Genomic DNA, 17,958 nt, shown 5'->3' with positions numbered 1-17,958 from the left:
TCCTCTCAATGTGATTATGTGGCTTTCTCCCTACCATGTCATGCCAGCCATTGTGAGGGTGCTGACTAAACAGCACAAAATACAAGACATCAAGACACAACACAGAAGGAACAAAACTTGAATGTACAGAAGGCACCAATAACCCCCCAAAAAGTGTCCACCACAGAAAAAAGAATTAGGAAAGAGAAAAGAGAGCAAGAATGATTTCTATTTTATTCCTAGTTTTAATTGTTTTCTCCATTTTTTACTGACATTTCTCTTTTTTCTCCCTTAATATTCTCAGTTTTCTTTGTTTCTCTATTTTCTCCTTGTTTTCTCTATTTTATCCATACTTGTTTTTTGGATTGTGTCTTTTTTCCCCCTCCATTTTGGCAGATTTCTTTTTTCTTTGGGCCCTTTTTTTGGTTTTCTCTGTACTTTCATTGTTGTCTGCCAATTCTTTGTTCTCACATTTTCTGTTCTCTATTTTTTAAAAAATTTTATTTTATTGTTTAAAGTATTACAAATAGTAGTACATATGTGTCCTTTTCCCCAAATTGACCTCCCCCAGTATCCACTACCCCCTGGCACATTCCCTTACACCTCCCCCCACCACCAGTGCCTTGTGTCCATTGGTTATGCTTATATGAATGCATACAAGCCCTTCGGTTGATCTCTTACAGCCCCCAACCCTCCTCTGCCTTCTTGCTGTAGTTTGACCATCTGTTCGATGCATCTTTGCCTCTGTATCTATTTTTGTTCATAAGTTTATAATGTTGTTTATATTCCACAAATGAGTGAGATCATGTGGTATTTAACTTTCAATGACTGGCTTATTTCGCTTAGCACAATGCTCTCCAGTTCCATCCATGTTGTTACAAATGGTAAGACTTCCTTCTTTTTTACAGTAGTGTAGTATTCCATTGTGTATATGTACCACAGTTTTCTAATCCACTCATCTGCTGATGGGCACTTAGGCTGTTTCCAAATCTTAGCTATTGTAAATTGTGCTGCTATGAACATAGGGGTGCATATATCCTTTCTGATGGTGTTTCTGTCTTCTTCCGATATATTCCTAGAAGTGGTATTACTGGGTCAAATGGCAGTTCCAATTTTTAATTTTGGGGGGAAACGCCATACTGTTTTCCACAGTGGCTGCACCAGTTTGCATTCCCACCAGCAATAAAGTAGGGTTCCTTTTTCTCCGCATCCTCTCCAGCATTTGTCATTTGTTGATGATAGCCATTCTGGCAGGTGTGAGATGTCATTTTGATTTACATCTCTCAGATGATTAGTGACTTTGAGCATGTTTTCATATATCTCTTGGCTTTTTGTATGTCTTCTTTAGAAATGTGTCTATTCAGGCAGGTCCTTTGCCCATTTTCTGATTGGATTGTTTATCTTCCTTTTGTTAAGTTGTATGAGTTCCCTGTAAATGTTAGAGATTAAACGCTTATTGGAGATAACATTGGCAAGTATGTTCTCCCATGCAGTGGGCTTTCTTGTTGTTTTGTTGATGGTTTCTTTTGCTGTGCAGAAGCTTTTTTTAAAAATATTTTTTAAAAAATATATTTTATTGATTTTTTACAGAGAGGAAGGGAGAGGGATAGAGAGTTAGAAACATCGATGAGAGAGAAACATCAATCAGCTGCCTCCTGCACACCTCATACTGGGGATGTGCCAGCAACCAAGGTACATGCACTTGACCGGAATCTAACCTGGGACCTTTTCAGTCCGCAGGCCAATGCTCTATCCACTGAACCAACCCGGTTAGGCAAAGCTTTTTATTTTAATGTAGTCCCACCCTTTTTTTTATTTTCTCCCCAGTTTCCATTGCCCTTGAGCTGTATCAATAGAGATATTGCTATGACAAATGTCTGCTATTTTGCTGCTTATGGCTTCTTCTAAGATTTTTATGGTTTCTTATCTTCCATTTAAGTCCTTTATCCATTTTGAGTTCATTTTTGTGTATGCTGTAAGTTGGTGGACTAGTTTCATATTTTTGCAAGTATCTGTCCAATTTTCCCAACACCATTTATTGAAGAGACTGTTTTGACTCCATTATATGCTCTTGCCTCCTTTGACAAATATTAATTGAGCACAATGGCTTGGGTCTATTTCTGGGTTCTTTGTTCTGTTCCATTGGTCTATATGTCTGTTCTTGTGCCAGTACCAGGAATTTTGAGAACAGTGGCTTTGTAATATAGCATGATATCTGGTATTGTGATCACTCCAACATTGTTCTTCTTTCTCAAGATTGCTACAGCTATTTGTGGTCTTTTTTTTTTTTTCATTCCAGATGAATTTTTGGAGAGTTTGTTCTAGGTCTTTGATGTGTGCCATTGGTATTTTAATGGGTATTGCATTAAATTTATAAATTACTTTGGGGGACACTTTAATAATGTTGATTCTACCAACCCATGAATATAGCATATTCTTCCCTTGCTGGGGTCCAACCCCAGCGGGTCCAGGGGTCCCCAAAGGTGTGGACGGAGTCGGCGAAGAAGAATGACAGGACCTCTAGCCAGGATCTCCAGCGAAGTTCTGGCTCTAGGTTCTCTTCCAAGTTCTGTAGCCAGGTTCTCTTGCCAGGTTCTAGCCCGGATCTCCAGTCGGGTTCTGTCGCCAGATTCTAGTCAGGTTCCCTTGCCATGTTTCCTTGCTAGGTTCTGTCTCTAGGTTCTGTCTAGGATCTCCAGCCAAGTCCTGTCTCTTGGTTCTCTCTCTAGGTTCTCTGTCTAGGTTCTGAGTCTAGGTTCTGTCTCTAGGTTCTTCAGCCAGGTTCTCTCGCTAGGTTCTGTTTCTAGGTTCTGTGTCTCCTGTTGTCTTGTTACATCTTTATTTATACCAGTAGATTCCAATCCTATCAATCTCTATTCCAAAGGTTAGTTCATTTCTTATCTCCATTTCAGGGAGTAAAGATTATGTAGCTTAAGTGTGATTGTTTGTAGTTAAAGTGATTAACTACCCGCCTGGCACTTAGTTAAGGGGTTTTATCCCCTCCCTAACTTCAGGGAAAAATCCCTACCTGGGGAAACAACCTTTCTTGGAGAGGTGACCTTGGTTAAAACACATAGCACCAAGAAGGTGAGCAAACATATTAAGAACAGTATGCCATATATGCCAGGTCCCTTGAAACAGCAAGGATGGACCGGCTCCCGGCATTCCATTTGTTCATGTCTTCCTCTATCTCTTTTTTCAGCATCCTGAAACTTTCTGAGTACAGGTCCTTTATCTCCTTGCTTAAATTTATTCCTAGGTATCTTAATTTTTTTGTTGCAATGGTAAATGGGATTGTTAATTTAGTTTCTCTTTCTGTGAGTTCATTATTGGTATATAGAAAAGCCATAGACTTCTAGGTATTAATTTTATATCCTGCTGCATTGCCGAATTCATTTATTAAGTCTAGTGGTATTTTGATAAAGTCTTTGGGGTTTTCTATGTACAATATCATGTCATCTGGGAATAAGGACAGTTTTACTTCTTTAAAATTTGGTTGCCCTTTATTTCTTCTTTTTTTCTGATTACAATTGCTAGTATTTCCAGTACTATATTGAACAGGAATGGTGAGAGTGGGTATTTCTGTCTTGTGCCTCTTCTTAGGGGAAATGATTTTAGTTTTTGCCCATTGAGTATGATTTGGAGTGTAGGTTTGTCACATAAGGCTTTTATTATGTTGGGGTATGATCCTTCTATTCTCACTTTGCTGAAATTTTTTATCAGGAAAGGGTGTTGAACTTTGTCAAATGCTTTTTTCGGCATCAATGGACATGATTATATAGTTTTTAGCTCTCAGTTTGTTTATGTGGCGTATCATGTTTATTGATTTGTGGATATTGTACCATCCTTGTATCCCAGAAATAAATCCCACTTGGTTGTGGTATATGATCTTTCTAATGTAATGCTGGATTTTATTTGCTAGAATTTTGTTGCGGATTTTAGCATCTATGTTCATCAGGGATATTGGTCTCTAGTGCTCTTTTAATGTGGTGTCTTTATCTGGTTTGGGATTAGGGTAATGCTGGCTTCATAGAATGAGCTTGGAAGTGTGCCTTCCTCCTTAATTTTTTGGAATAGTCTGAGTAAGATGGGTTTTATTTCTTCTTTGAATGTTTGATAAAACTCACCTTTGAAGCCGTCTGATGCAGGCATTTGTTTGTTGGAAGTTTTTTGATTACTGCTTCAATTTCCTCCGTAATTATCAGCATATGCAGATTTTTTTATTCCTCCCGGTTGAGTTTTAGAAGGTTATATTTTTCTAGGAGTATGTCCATTTCTTCTAGGTTGACCAGTTTGTTGAATTGAGTTGCGCATATTATATTTTTATGATTCTTCGTATTTCTGTGGAGTCTGTTGTATTTTGCCTCTTTCATTTTTGATTTTGTTTATTTGGGTCCTCTCTCTTTGCTTTTTGGTGAGCCTGGTTAGAGGTTCATCAATTTTGTTTATCCTTTCAAAGAACAATCTCTTGGTTTCATTGATGCTGTGTATTATGTGTGTGTGTTTTTTGGTGTCTATGTCATTTATTTCAGCTCTGATCTTTATTATTTCCTTCCATCTGCTCACTCTAGGCTTTCCTTGTTGCTCTCTTTCTCATTCTTCAAGTTGCAGAGTTAGATGGTTTCTTACCAGTTTTTCTTTTTTTTGAGGTAGGCCTGTAATGCTATGAACTTCCCTCTCAGGATTGCCTTCACTGTGTCCCAAAGATTTGGGATGGTTGTGTTTTCATTGTCGTTTGTTTCCAGGAAGTTTTTTATTTCTTCTTTGATCTCTTTGGTAACCCAATCATTATTTAATAGTATGCTACTCAGCCTCCAAGTGTCTGAATTTTTGTGATTGTTTTTATTGTAATTGATTTCTAATTTTATGCTTTGTGATCTGAAAAGATGCTTGATATGATTTCAATCTTCTTGAATTTGGAGAGACTTTGTCTATGTCATAATATGTGGTCTGTCTTTGAAAATGTCCCATGTGTGCTTTAGAAGAATGTATATTCTGTAGTTTTGGGGGGAATGTTCTAAAGATGTCCATTAAATCCATCTAATCTAGTGAGTCATTTAGGATTGCTGTTTCTTTGCTAATTTTTTGTCTAGAGGATTTATCCAGTGATGTTAATGAGATATTAGAGTCTTCTACTATGGTTGTATTGCTGTCAATCTCTCTCACGATATCTTCCAGCAGCTTTTTTATGTATTTGGGTGCTCCTGCATTGGGTGCATATATGTTTACCAGCATTATATCCTCTTCTTGTATTGATCCCGTTAGTATTATGAAGTGGCCTTCCTTGTCTCTTGTTATGGTCTTCACTTTGAAGTCTATTTTGTCAGATATAAGTGTAGCTACCCCAGTTTTATTTTTCATATCCATTTACCTGGAAGATATTTTTCCATCCCTACACTTTCAGTCTATGTAAGTCCCTTTTTCTGAGGTGGGTCTCCTGTAGCCAGCATATATATGGGCCATGTGTGCTTATCCATTCAGTCACCCGATGTGTTTGGATTGGAGCATTTAATCCATTTACATCTAATGTTATTATTAATAGGTACTTGTTTGTAGCCATTTCTGTACTTTATGCCTGTGTTCTTTCCTCTCTTTTTATTTCTTCTTTTTATAGCATTCCCTTTAGCATTTCTTGCATTGCTGGCTTAGTAGTAATAAACACCCTTAGCCTTTTTTGTGTGTGTGAAGCTCCTGATTTCTGCTTCAATTTTGATTGATAGTCTTGCTGGATAGAGTATACTTGGATTCAGTCCTTTGCTTTTCATCACTTTGTATACTTCATTCCATTCCCTTCTAGCTTTGTGTGTTTATATTGAGAAATCACTTATAATCTGATGGGGATCCTTTGTAGGTAACTCTCTGTATCTCTCTTGCAGCCTTTAAAATTCTCTCATTGTCTTTAACATTTGCCATTGTAATTATGATGTGTCTTGGTGTCTTTTGGGATTCATCTTGCTTTGAACTCTCTGTACTTGTGTGACTTTTTTCTTCCCCATATCAGGGAAGTTTTCTGTCATTATTTATTCAAATATATTCTCTAATCCTTGCTGCTCTTCTTGTCCTTCTGGCACCCTATTGTACTTATGTTACTGCATTTCATGTTGTCCCAAAGATCCCTTAGGCTCTCCACCTGCTTTTCATTTTTTTATCTCCAGTTTCTGTTCAGATTGGGCTTGTTTCTCTACCTTATCTTCTAACTCACTAATTCAGTCCTCAGCTTCTTCTAGCCAGTGGTTCTCAACCTGTGAATCAAGACCCTTTTGGCAGTCAAATGACCCTTTCACTGGGGCCACCTAAGACCATCCTGCATATCAGATATTTACATTGCGATTCATAACAATAGCAATATTACAGTTATGAAGTAACAATGGAAATAATTTTATGGTTGGGTCACAACATGAGAAACTGTATTTAAAGGGCCAGAAGGTTGAGAACCACTTTATCTAGTCTACTGTTGAAACCTTCAATAGCGTTTTTTATTGTAGCTATATCACTTCTGATTTCTTTGTGACTTTTGCATAGGTTGTTGATTTTCTCATCCATCCAATTTATGAACTGTATGACCATTACACTGTATTCTTTTTCTGTCATATTGCATGCCTCAGTTTCACTTATTTCCTATCTTGGTGATTTTTCTTTTTCTTTCCCCTGGGGATTGTTTCATTGTCTCCCCATTCTAGCTATCACCAGAAGGTCCAAACGCCAAGTTGCAGGGGCCTGAGCCATGTACAGTGTGAGTGTCACACCACCCGAGTTTCACTGAAGAGCTCCGACTCTGAGACATGTAGCTTCCATGGGTCAGTGGGAACCACGCATACCGAGAATCAGAGTCACCAGTGCTCAGTGCAGCCTCATGCATGCACCTAGAATCACAGACCCTGCATTCACTGCACTGAGAACAAGTTCCCCCAGGCGCACACCAAAAATCAGAGTCCCCTAGCACATGCCAAGAGTCAAAGTCCCCTCACCACCCTGTGGTCTTTGGGACACAGTAGGAGTCTTGGCACATGCTGAAAATTGAGTATTGGACTCTGTCATTTGGTGCAGCCTCGCGCCGAGAATCATGGTCCCTATGGACAAATGTGCTGATAATTGGAGTCACTGGTGCTCAATGTGCGCACACTAAGAAGCAGGATTCCCACGCACATGGGGTGAGAAACAGAGTCCTTGCATGTGCGCACTGAGAGTCAAATCATGGTGTTCAATGTGACCTCTTGCATGGAGGATCAATGTCCTTGGTCTGGTTGGGGGCCCAGGTTGCACAGCCGCCCTGTATCGGCGGGAGGCCCACTCCTGCACCATGGGAAACAGACTTCATGTGCACATGCCCAGAGTCAAATTCAGGTAGTACAGCCACCCTATGTCAGTGGGTAGCCTGTTCGCGTGCTGTGGGAAAGACTCCCAGTGTGCACATGCCCAGAGTCAAAGTTAAGTTGCACAGCTTCCCTGTGTCGCCAGAAGGCCTGCTCATGTGGAGCAGGTCTAGCAGGTCCTATGTCGCTACATTAGGCTGGTGGGGAGGGATATGAGCTCTGTGACTCACATAAATTTGCGGCCAGGATGTCTGGAGTCTTGATGTCCGTGGGTCTGCAAATGTGGTAGTAGGTCTTTGTCCCGAGTGCCTGTCAGTTCCTGGTTTGTTTCTGAGACCAAATTGGGTAGTGGTGAGGCTAGGAGCCTAGTCACAAACAGTTCTGTTCTTCAAGATGGTGTTGTTTCTGTTCCAGTGCTGGCCACCCCGGAGTGTTTGTGGGGGCAGTGGGGTTTCACAGTCTAAGACTACTTGGTCTGGCAGCCCCCAGAAAGACCTGCAGGATCTAACTGTCCCTAGCTCATACACACACACCACACACATCCACACACTCCTCTATTGCCCCCTCACTCTCTCACACACCCTCCCTGCCTTCTTGCTGGTCACCATCTTGGGAACCCCCACTCTGTTCTTTATCTTTAAAAAAATCTTTATAGTAGAGAGTATTAAAATACCCTCCTTTTTCTCCCCATGGCCCACCTACACCCAGTTTCCAACTTGACCCAGGCCTTCACCACCCTATTTTCTGTAACCACAGGTAATGCATATCTATAAAAATAAAAGTATAATATGCTAATTAGATCAGGCAACCTAATGACCTTCTGGACATTATTCCGGATGTCCTTCTGGATGAAGCCGTGGTGGCAGGAGCCAAGGCAGAGGCAGTTAGGAGTGATCAGGCAGGCAGGTGAGCAGTTAGGGGCAATCAAGCAGGCAGGCAGAGTGGTTAGGGGCAATCAGGCAGGCAGAGTGGTTAGGGGCAATCAGGCAGGAAGGCAAACAATTAGGGGCTATCAGGCTGGCAGGTGGTTAGGGGTGATCAGGCAGGCAAGCGAGTGGTTAAGGGCAATCAGGCAAGCAGGCAGATGTGGTTAGGGGCAATTAGGCAGGCAGGCAGATGTGGTTAGAGGCAATCAGGCAGGCAGGCAGGCCAGCGGTTAGGAGCCAGCGGTCCCAGATTATGAGAAGGATGTTAGACTGCCAGTTTAGGCCCAATCCCGCAGGTATCCCGGCCATAGGACGGGCCCGCTCCCACCCACTCCCCATGCATGAATTTCGTGTACTGAGCCTCTAGTATGTATATAAGATCTTTAAGCTCTTCCTGTCCTCCCACCCCTCTTCCCTCTGAGATTTGTCAGTCTGTTCCATGTTTCCATGCCTCTGGTTCTGTTTTGCTCATCACTTTATTTTGTTCATTAGATTTCTTGTTCATTTATTTTGATTTTTAGATTTAATTTTTGACATATATGTATTTATTGCCATTTTATTGTTGATATTTTTATCTGTTATTTTTATTATTAAAGAATACCATTCAACATGTCATGTAATAATGGCTTGGTGGTGATGAACTCCTTTAGCTTTTTCTTGTCTGCAAAGCTCTTTATCTGACCTTCAATTCTAAATGAGAGCTTTTCTGGGCAAAGTAATATTGATAGGTCCTTGCTATTCATCACTTTTAATATTTCTTGCCACTACCCTCTGGCCTGCAAAGTTTCTGTTGAGAAATCAGCTAATAGTCATATGGGTGCTCCCTTGTAGGTATCTAACTGCTTTTCTCTTGCTGCTTTTAAGATTCTCTCTTTGTCTTTAACTATTGGAATTTTAATTATGATGTGTCTTGGTGTGGGCCTCTTTGGGTTCCACAAGTCTCTGTGGTCCTTGAACTTGTAACTCTATTTCTTTCACCAGGTAGGGGAAATTTTCTGTCATTATTTCTTCAAATAGGTTTTCAATATCTTGCTCTCCTTCTGTCACCCCCATAATGTGAATGTTGGTATGCTTAAAGTTGTCCCAGAGTCTCCTTACATTATCTTCAAATTTTTGGATTATCATTATTTTTTGGATCTTTTGATTAGGGGTGTTTTGCTTCCTCATATTCCAAATTGTTTATTTGATTATTATAATCCTCTACTCTACTATTGAATCCCTGTAAATTATTATTTATTTCAGCTAGTGTATGCTTAATTTCTGACTGTTTATTTTTCATGTCTTTGAAATTCTCACTAAGATCCTTGGAAGTCTCACTATTTATCTTGAAGCTCTCATTAAGATCCTTGAGTAACCTTATAACCATTGATTTGAACTCTGTGTCTAGAATTTGCTTGCTTACATTTCTTTCATTTTAGATCTGTTTCTGTGTCTGCTTCCCTGTGTTAGTTTCTATGTATTAGATAGAGCTGCTGTCTCTCCTGGAATTGGTAAAGTGGCTTTGTATAGTAGGTGTCCTGTAGGGCCCAGTGACTCAGCCTCCCAGTCACCTGAGCTAGGCACCCTAGGTGCAACCCTGTGTAGGCTGTGTGTACAGTCTTGTAGTTGAGCCTTGATTGCTGCATCATTGGGAAGAATTGATCTTCAGGCCAATTGGCTGTTAGGACCATCTGTGACTGCAGTGGGAGAGCTTCTGTGCAGGAGACATGCCTATGGAGCAGAATATGCTTCAGTGGGGCTTTGGTGCTCACTGAGTCTTCCCCTTGAGTGTGTCACTTTTGGATGTGTAGAGTTGTAATCTGGTATGGTCTGAAGCTGTTCACTGGGTGCACTGGCTCTGAGTTTTCCTGGGAATTGCAAAGTCAGTCATTGCCTAGAGCCACCCAGCAGGAGCTCCAGAGAGGTTTGCAGACTGCTGCTCCTTGTATTGGGCTTGGAAGTGTCCAGGTGAGGCCTAGCTGTGATGCAAGGCAGACTGCTGCTAGTGCCAGGTCTTGGGCCTTTTATTGATAGATTTGGGGCACACTGATGCCAGCTGTTGCTTATTTGACAGATTTTAGCAAAGTCTGAAGCCTGAGCCAAGATAGGCCATTCATATGGAAAAGCCACTGAAAACAGCTTGGATGGGGCTGAAAATTGGATGGGCAGGGTCACAGGGAATCACCAGAACAGAGGGAACAGTGTGGGCCACACTGATGGAAACTCAGATATGGCTGTCAATCGGCACTGAAACAGGGGAGGTCCCAGCACAGGAACAATGACCCCATCTGAGATAAAGCCTACCCTGAGTTCCTGCCTTGATACCAGACAGCCCAGTTCCTACCTGTATGTCCATGGATCCCCCAAAGCTTCCACCTGGTGCTAGAGCTCAGAGGAAGTTGGACTGTTGTAAGTCCATGTGCCAGTCCTTTAAGAGGAGCTATCTGAGTCTCCTGCATCCTCCCTATCACTTAGTCACAATCCCCATTGGTTTTTACAGCCCAAAGTTATGGACTTCTCCTCCCAGCTCTGGAATACTGGGCTGGGGGTCTGGTGTTGGGCTAGGAACCCTTGCTTCTCATGGGAGGCCTCTGCAGCAGAGATATTCTTCCTGATTAAAAACAAACAAACAAACAAAACAATAACAAAAAAACAACAACAACAGAACACTATATGTTGGTGTCAGACCAGCCCATTCTGCACTTCCACCCCTCCTACCAATCTTGATGTACTCTCTTCTTTACTTCTCTAGTTGTAAGACTTCCATTCAGTCAGTTTTCAGGCAGTTCTGAATGATGGTTGCTGTGTATTTTAGTTGTAATTTTGATGTAGTTGTGGGAGGTGGCAAGTACTGGCATTTACACTATGCTGCCCTCTTGTGTCTCTATCTTTACTCTTTGTTCTTTCCATTCTCTCTGTTCCTTCTTATTTCTTTCTTTTTTTTTTTCTTTAATGGAACGAAAAAACACTGTTTAGAAGGCATGACTCTTTTTCTCTTAATGGCTTTCCAATGACAACTATCTCCCAACCCCCAGCTGACCCCCACACCCCGATTCTGAGGTCACACACTAGCCTTACTGGCATCTTTCAAAACCTGAGCTGCCGGGGGGCACAAGAGACTTGGTTGGCAAGTTGTAGGGAAGACATTCCGGTAAAAGGGAGTGTATGGAAGGCACCTGCCCTGTGTATCGGAATTCCGACTCAGGGGAGACTTAGAGGAGTGTCAAAGGCAGCGCCCCTGATTATCCTTGACCTTTCCAACAAGTCTGTGTACCTGCAGACCCATGCAGACCCCTGGGAGTTTACTGGAACCTTATGCTTAACCCCTGGATGCCCTTGCCTAGAGGACAATGTAGACACATGTGTCCTCCCTAGATCACTCACGCTGCTGATTGCATCTAAAGATAGAAATTCCAATGAAGGCCTAACAGGCAGGCGAGGGAGGCGGCTCTGGCCAACTAGAGCCAGGGGTTCCTTAGGCCTCTCCTGCACAGTCCAACTGTGTCTGAGTGATCTGTTCACCCGTCCTCCGGGGGCTGCTGGTCGGCCCCGGCCCTAGGCTTCATGCACGGGGCAGCTCAGTGACTAGGCACCACTCTGCACCCCTGGAATGAACGGCTCCCGGCCCAGTGGTGCAGACAGCGCTCTTCACCGGGACACGGAACGCTAGTGGCACCAGCAAAGAGGGCTGGGAAGGGTGTCACAGCAGCTCCCCTGCCCCTTCACAGAAGACAGATTGTGTGTTTGCTTTTTTTTTTTTTTTTTTGTGGCAAAATAACCACCAGCAGCCGCTGTCTCCTGTGTGTACAGAAAGCAATGCTTCTATCCGCCCGCGGCAGGTGGAAACCCAGGTGCAGGAGGCGGCACCTGCCCAGGCCCTGCGCCCAGGTCACCTGTCCGGGTCCCCTGCCCGCATCCCGCCCTGCCGACCCCCAAGCTGCCTTCCCCCCGGGGCCCCGCGGCCACCTCCGCTCCCGTATCTGGCGTCCCCAAGGCCGCTCACCAGGTACTTGCCATCCGGGGAGAACTTGAACTTGCAGAGCTGGTTGGAGAGCTTGAACACCTCGGAGAAGTTCATGGCGAAGCCGCCCGCCAAGCTGGAGCCCGCGCTGCAGAGCACTCGGAGCCGCCCCAACCGCCAGCTGGCACCTGGAAGCGACCTCTTTTTTTTTTTGTATTTATTCTTTCTTCTCTCAGTTCTCTCTTTTTTATTTCGGATCTAATACCATAGAATAATACATCCATTACCTATTTGGAATATTTCACACTTTGAAGAAATATGCCATGGAACCAAGGGTGACCATTGCTCATATCTTCTGTGCAATATAATATACTGCTACTCATTGGGGAATATTTATTACATACTAGTTAGTAGGAGTTTTAATTAGTAATTATAACCAGTGTTAATAACAGTTTGCCAAAATCCACTTGGATACACTAATTCTTAGTATTTAACTACATGTTTCCAACAATGTGCAGCTCATTAAAACAATAAAAATAGTTTAATAAGACAGTGTGCTCCACTAGTGATTACAAATTTATTGTCATAGGTTAATACATCCATCACATATGGGAAATATTGTTCTGTACTTTGAAGGAATATATAGATTAAGCTAATTTGTGCAACTTTGGTAACTTTGGTGACACAATACATTGCCTTTTCCTGGCGATACAAGTTGGATCATTCAGTACATATTAGAAATTTCATTGGCTGATTAGAGTCTGAGATAAAAACTGTTTGCCAAAATGTAGCTGGGTACAAATTAATTCTTAGCATGAGCAATCACTTTACTAAAGGCTTTACAAAATGAGCAGGATATTTAAATAATATATCTGGACTGTTCTAGAAAGAGTCCTCTAGTAACCTGTAAATATATTGATTATACTTTATGTCATTGAAACATACAGGCATTATCTATTCTAAATTCTTTCATTCTTTCAAGGAACACAGGAGAACCTAGTATGTTCAATATTGGTATCTTTGGCGAGACAGTATAATATAAAATCATTTACTTCTAGAGCATGTTGAAACATTCATAACATAATTAGTAGATGAATCATTTAGTCTTTGCCAGAAACAATTTGCCAAATCACACTTGGTTGAAATTAATTTCAGCAGTTCTCAAAAGCATTACCACATGTACATGATGCATAGATCATTAATACACTTAATCTCTACAGTTCCAGGCAAAGTTAGCTAGTAGCATTTACAAAGGTGTTTAATATAGGATCTGTCATATGCAATATGGCATATATTTCCCTATTTGTAGGAATAAATTGGTTACCATAATGTGTGAAGGGAGTTATATTCTGTGAAATATTACTAGTATAATATAATGCTATGTAATGGAAAAAGAAACATAGTGGAGCATTCAGTACATAGTAAGTAGTAGTTTTTTAGTAATCATAGTCTGTGTTGAAAACAGTTGGTCAAAAGCCAACTTTCTACAAATAAATTTAGAGTGATCAAAGATTTTACTACAGATTTTACATAATGCACAGCTCATTGAAATAGTAATAATAGACTATTCTAGATACAGTATGGTAGTAACGTTTAAAATTACACTGGTTATACGTTGTAATATGGTTACCAGTTTGAAAGAATACACAGGTGAACCTAGTGTGTGTACTGGAGTTAACATCTGTGAGATACTATATTATACAATGCAAAATACTTGGGGAACAGCCTGGAACATTCATTACATAATTAGTAGATGGTTAGTACAGTAATTATATCCTGTATTACATACAGTTTTCCTGAATTCAAAGAGGTAGGAATTAATCCTAAGAGCTTTCAAACACTTTACCACAGGTTTCAAATAATGTATAGCTTATTAAATCACTAAAAGTACACTGATTTGGGCAGTGTGTTCCAGTAGTGTTTTCCAATGTGTTGATTTCTGGTTATGTCATACACTAATATATGCATTACTTATTGGAAAAATATTTCACTCTTTGAAGGATTACACTACTGAACATAGTATGTGGAATGCTGGTATATTCTCTGAAATATAATATAACACAATTACCTATGGCAGTATGTTGGAACATTCATTATGTACTTAGCAGTTTATTACATTTAATTGTTAGAATGATCAAACACATTGGCTAGCAAGGTGTGCAAATGTATTGATTACATATTATGTCAGAGTTTAGTACATGCATGACTTAGGGAGAATGACTTTCAGAGTTTGAATTAATAACAATGTGATACTATTTTGTGCACTGTTGATGTCTTCTGGGAAATATTATCTAATGCCATTTACCAGAGCAGCTAGCATGTTGCAACATTCACTGCCTTGTTAGTAGGACTTTCATTAACTCTTCTGTGCCAAACACATTTTGCCAAAATCCCCCTTGGTACCCACCAGTTTTCAGAGTTATCCCATAATTTTTTTTCAAATTTCTTTATTGATTAAGGTATTACATATGTGTCCTTATCCCACCATAACTCCCCCCGCGATACTTGATGACAGGTCTCACACAATGAACACTTCATTTAAACAGTAGAACAAGACTGTTATAATCATTTTACACTATGAATATTTTCAAATGTATTGCTTATACCTTTTGTACATAGGGCAATAATGTTACATATTTTGAAGGAATATTTTCATTAAACTAGTTTGTGAAATGTTGATATCTTTAGTGTCACAATAGATTGCCTTTTATTGGTGTAGCATGGTGCATCTTTTACTGCATATTAGAAGTTTCATTAGCAAATTACAGTCTAGACCAGTGATGGCGAACCTATGACACATGGTCAGAAGGTGACACGCGAACTCATTTTTTTGATTGATTTTTCTTTGTTAAATGGCATTTAAATATATAAAATAAATATCAAAAATATAAATCTTTGTTTTACTATGGTTGCAAATATAAAAAAATTTCTATACGTGACACGGCACCAGAGTTAAGTTAGGGTTTTTCAAAATGCTGACATGCCGAGCTCAAAAGGTTTGCCATCACTGGTCTAGACTAAAAACAGTTTTGCCAAAAACCAGTTGGGTGCAAATTAATTCTCAGTGTGCGTAATCACTTCACTTGGGCTTTTACACAATGAGAAGGACACTGAAATGATATATTAGAATAGTACTAGCTACATTATGCTAGAACATTGTTTAAAAATACATTGTTTTTATGTTGTATTGTGGACACCAATTTGAAAGAAAAGTGTGGAATGGAGTTAACTTCCTTGATGTACTATAATACAATGCCATTTACATGGGGAGTAGATTGTAACATTCATTACGTAATTAGTAGATGTTTAGTTTAGTAATTACAGCCCGTGTTACAAAGAGTTTGCCAAAATCCAACTAGATAGGAATTGATTCTGAGTTTTCAGATGAAGAGGAGAAACCAAGATGGCGGTATAGATAAACATCAGAAATTGCTGCCTCTCACAACCACTTCAAAAATACAACTAAAAGACAAAATAGACATCATCCAGAACCACAGGAAGACTGGCTGAGTGGAAATTCTACAACTAGAAGGAAAGAGAAAAGCACGCTGAGACTCAGAGGAGGTGCGGAAGTAAAGTGCAGAGGTACGGAGGTGCACGTGGAAAGGGCTGGCAACTGAGGACGTGGTTGTCTTTTTCAATCGGGAGGGAGTCTCAAGATCCCGACTGCTCTGAACTCCAGTTCCGGACTCATACAGGGAGAAACTGGACTGTCTGGCATCAGTCTGAACTCGAGGGCGGCTTTCACTCAGAGGTGCTTGCAGCGATTACCTGGACACTGAGACAAGGGGCCTCTTAGGGTAGGACGGAGGAGCAGCCATAACAGCTTGCTCTTCCCTGTTGATCCCCTGAGACCCCGCCCCACACAAGCTGTGCGCAGAGGCTTTTGCATATGAAAGACCTGGCCCTTTGCAATCTGAAAATTACCTAACAAACTGCAGCTGGGTCAGAGAGACCCAGAACTTCCAAAGAAGGCCCAAGGCCCCACAGCAGCTTGCATTTCTTCACAGCTGGGCCTCACCTGGGCACCTCCAAACCCCAAACAAAGAAGAGGAATCTGCAAATCTTTCCATAGCTCCTGCTGGGTAGCCTCAGTAAGAGGCTAAATTAGCACCTCCTTAGAGATCCAAGAGCCAGTGTACCCAGTGGTCAGAGTGGAACCATCCAGATTACAACTCCTCAAATCAATAAGGGACACACTCAGGGGGCAGACTCAGTGAGCACCAAAGCCCCACTGAAGTAAGTCTTGCTCCAGAAGGGTGTCTCCAGCACAGAGGTTCTCCCACTGCAGACACAGCTGATTCTCACTGCCAATTAGCCTGGAGGTCAATTCCTCCCAGTGATACCTACAACAATCAAGGCTTAACTACAACAAGACTGTGCGCAAAGCCCAAAAAGAGGTGCACCAAGAGTGTCCACCTCAGGTAATTGGGGAGGCTGAGCCACTAGGCCCTAAAGGACACCTAGCACAGAAAACCACTCTATCAACACAGAGAAGCATAAAAAATGTGGAGTCAAAGAAACAGGTCACAAATGACAGAAATGGAGGAAAGCAAACTACTGGATATAGAGTTCAAAACCACGGTTATAAGGTTTTTCAAGAATTTTCTAGAAACCGGCGATAAATTTAGTGAGACCCTCAAGAAATCTAGTGAGACCCTCGAGAATATGAAAAAGGACCAACTAGAAATTAAGCATACACTGACTGAAATAAAGAATATTATACAGACTCCCAACAGCAGACCAGAGGATCACAAGAATCAAGTCAAAGATTTGAAATACAAAGAAGCAAAAAACACCCAAACGGAAAAACAAAAAGAAAAAAGAATTCAAAAATATGAAGATAGTGTAAGGAGCCTCTGGACAACTTCAAGTGAACCAACATCCGAATCATGGGGGTACCAGAAGAAGAGAGAGAGCAAGATATTGAAAACCTATTTGAAGAAATAATGACAGAAAACTTCCCCTACCTGGTGAAAGAAATAGACTTCCAAGTCCAGGAAGCGCAGAGAACCCCACACAAAAGGAATTCAAAGAGGACCACACCAAGACACATCATAATTAAAATGCCAAGGGCAAAAGACAAAGAGAAAATCTTAAAAGCAGCAAGAGAAAAAAAGTCAGTTACCTACAAGGGTGTACCCATACGACTGTCAGCTGATTTCTCAACAGAAACCATGCAGGCCAGAAGGGAGTGGCAAGAAATATTCAAAGTGATGAATAGCAAGAACCTAAGACCAAGATTACTTTACTCAGCAAAGCTATCATTCAGAATTGAAGGTCAGATAAAGAGCTTCACAGATAAGAAAAAGCTAAAGGAGTTCATTACCACCAAACCAGTATTATATGAAATGCTGAAAGGTATCCTTTAAGAAGAGGAGGAAGAAGAAAAAGGTAAAGGTACAAATTACGAACAACAAATACACATCTATCAACAAGTGAATCTAAAAATCAAGTGAAAAATCCCTCCCAGTGATACCTACAACAATCAAGGCTTAGCTACAACAACACTGCGCACAAAGACCACAAGGGGGTGCACCAAGAGTGTCTACCTCAGGTAATTGGGACACTTAGCACAGAAAGCGACTCTATCAACACAGCGAAGCATAAAAAAATGCCAAGACAAAGAAACAGGACACAAATGACAGAACTGGAGGAAAGCAGGCTGCTGGATATAAAATTCAAAACCACACTTTTGAGATCTTTCAAGAGTCTTCTAGAGTCTGCCGATAAACTTAATGAGATGTACAAGAAATCTAATGAGACCCTCGATGTTGTGATAAAGGACCAACTAGAAATT

This window comes from Myotis yumanensis, unplaced genomic scaffold, assembly GCF_028538775.1.
Source record: "Myotis yumanensis isolate MYYU_CA2020_CCGP unplaced genomic scaffold, mMyoYum1.0.hap1 SCAF_2, whole genome shotgun sequence".
Classification (NCBI taxonomy): Eukaryota; Metazoa; Chordata; class Mammalia; order Chiroptera; family Vespertilionidae; genus Myotis; species Myotis yumanensis.
This window is presented reverse-complemented; position numbering follows the sequence as displayed.